Here is a 3,274-nt window from a genome sequence, read left to right as displayed (position 1 = left end):
TGTAATCCACTGCATTTCTTTTTTTCAGCATTCTAAATAATACTGTAGTGGATATCATTTTTGCACACTTAACTTATTAAATCTATAGAACTTTGCACATATTATTGTCTAGAATGTCTCATGCAATTAAAGATGACAAAACACAGAAAGATATTTAGTGTAACAGTGCCCATAGTTCATCTTGTGAGTTTGAGATGACTGTGTTAAGGGGGTCATCACTGCAAAATGTCTTCAGTATGTTTTAACTGATATCTCAATTGCTACTGATAAGAACTTATTGCTAAAACATAGAAGTTTAAGGAAACTGTCTTAGCAATCTGCCAAAAACTTTTTAATATGTTCAGAATAAATTAAATGAAAGAATATTCGCAAGGATCCAAAATACTCCCCTTGTTCATGAAACAATGGAAATATGATAAACACATATTAGAAATATAAAATTAATCCCTGTGGCAGAGCTTAATTAGTGGATAACTATTCAGTAAAATCTCTATTCTTCTCTTCTTTCTGAGCACTTGTCTAGACTATATTCACAAGCTTTCCTTGCAGTTTAATGTGGCCAAATGATTGAGCTCTAACTAACAGAATTAAAGTGAAAGTGATTTCTGCCCTGTTTAAGGATTACCTCAGATATCTTTCACACATGACCTTCTACAATCTGTGTCTTTCCACTGTCTTGATAAGGACGATCACAATAACTTGTAAAGCTATTTGTTGAAGATAGAAGAGCCAGATATGGAGGGAGTTTAGTTCTCTAAATTGTCACTTAGAGGAGAGCTTTATAACAACATTTATTTTGAATGTTTTGCAAATAAGAAACAAACTTCTATATGTTTGAGACATTACATATTTGGGGGTTTATTCGTTAGAGTTGCTATTTGTTACAGTTTTGTCTTAAACAATGCCCTTCAATGAAATGCACTAAAAATAGCTATAATGCCAAGAAAAGTTAACAACAACAACAAAAAAACACCTCAAAGGATTAAAATATTCAAATTATGATAAAATTTCAGATGAAAGGATCATCAAAAAATATAAACTTGTCCACTACTAGAACCAAAGATGGTGAGGAACTAGGGTGAGAGTTATAAAAAAGAGTTAAGAGTTTCTATAGGAAACTTTCACTTTTACAATTGGAGAAAATCACTTGAAATATAGTTAAATTATATATTAAGGACTATTAAAAGGGAATAAGAATGAAGGAAGGAAGAAGTTGAGGAAGTTGTGGGACATGACAGAGAAGCACAAAAAAATTGGAATGGAGACACAAACAATTAATTAAATGTCTATTCTAATGACTATGCCACTTTAGTACTGCTTTGCCCATAAGCAGCCCTCTTCTAAGAAGAGTTTACTTGGCCACAACTTCCTTTTTTTGAAAAAACAGCCAGAAATCTTCATACTTTGCTCCCACAAGATCCTGGTGTCACAGCCACAGATAATTAAATCCAGAACTGGAGCCACCTAAGGCAAAGGCAGTCATTCATATACTATTCATGGGCGATGGCATAACCTGAGAGGAGAATTTCATCTAATTCAGGTATTTTAAACCTGGTTTGGAGCTGCCACACCATGAGATCCTATTCTTGGGATGTCTAACTCCAAGGCATATGGAAAGTCAGTTAGGCAATTTTATCAAGATCGGTAGAAGTAGAAACAAATAGTCACCATGGGACAAAATAAAATATTGGTAACAATGTACATCACTGAGTCACTTTCTATTCTGAATAACCCAGTGGTTCCTATTCTACTTCTCCATATACCCTTAAAAATAACTTTACCTGAAATAAGGCAAGTTTGTATTTATGCCTTACTAACCAAAACAACTACTAAAGCATCCATCAGACCTTTAAAAAAGCAACAAGATCTTTACAGAGAGAGCTGAGATTTTTAACTCGAATTCTAATTATGCAGTGGAAAGAAAATGATTTCCATGAAACACTTCCCTGAAAATGTAATGAAGGTTAGTGAGAAAACATAAGAGAGGACACAAACAAGTGGAAACACATTCCATGCTCATTGATAGGAACAATCAATATCATGAAAATGGCCATATTGTCCAAAGTAATTTATAGATTCAGTGTGATCCCCATCAAGCATACTATTGACTTTCTTCACAGAATTAGAAAAAAAAACACATTAAAATTTGTACAGAACCAATAAAAAGAGCCCATATATCCAAGACAATCATAAGCAAAAAGAACAAAGCTGGAGGCATCACACTACCTGACTTCAAACTATACTAAAAGGCTATAGTAACCAAAACAGCATGGTACTGGAACCAAAACAGATATATAGACCAATGGAACAGAACAAGGCCTCAGAAAAAAACACCATCTGCATCTTTGACAAACCTGACAAGAACAAGCAATGGGGAAAGTATTCCATATTTAATAAATGGTGCTGGGGAAACTGTCTAGCCATAGGCAGGAAACTGAAACTGGACCCCTTCCTTATACCTTATATAAAAATTAACTCAAGATGGATTAAAGACTTAAATGTAAGACCTAAAACCATAAAGACCCTGGAAGAAAACCTAGGCAATACCATTCAGGACATAAGCATGTGCAAAGTCTTCATGACTAAAACACCAAAAGCAATGGCAACAAAAGCCAAAATTGACCAGTGGGATCTAATTAAACGAAAGAACTTCTGCACAGCAAAGGAAACTGTCATCAGAGTGAACAGGCAATCTACAGAATGGGAGAAAATTTTTGCAATCTATCCATCTGACAAAGTGCTAATATCCAGAATCTACAAGGAACTTAAACAAATTTATAAGAAAAAAACAAACAACCTCATCAAAAATGGGCAGATGATATGAACAGACACTTCTCTAAAGAAGACATTTATGTAACCAACAAACATATGAAAAAAAGCTCTCACTGGTCATTAGGGAAATACAAATCAAAATCACAATGAGATACCATCTCACGCCAATTAGAATGGTGATCATCAAAAAGTCGGGAAACAGGTGCTGGAGAGGATGTGGAGAAATAGGAATGCTTTTACACTGTTGGTGGGAGTGTAAATTAGTTCAACTATTGTGGAAGACAGTGTGGTGATTCCTCAAGGATCTAGAAGCAGAAATACCATTTGACCCAGCAATCTCATTACTGGGTGTATACCCAAAGGATTATGAATTATTCTACTAAAAAGACACATGCACACATATGTTTATTGTGGTACTGTTAACAATAGCAAAGACTTGGAACCAACCCAAATGCCCATGAGTGATAGACTGGATAGAGAAAATGTGGCACGTATACACCAT

This window comes from Colobus angolensis, unplaced genomic scaffold, assembly GCF_000951035.1.
Source record: "Colobus angolensis palliatus isolate OR3802 unplaced genomic scaffold, Cang.pa_1.0 Scaffold545, whole genome shotgun sequence".
In the NCBI taxonomy this organism is placed as follows: domain Eukaryota; kingdom Metazoa; phylum Chordata; class Mammalia; order Primates; family Cercopithecidae; genus Colobus; species Colobus angolensis.
Note: the sequence above shows the minus strand (reverse complement) of the source record.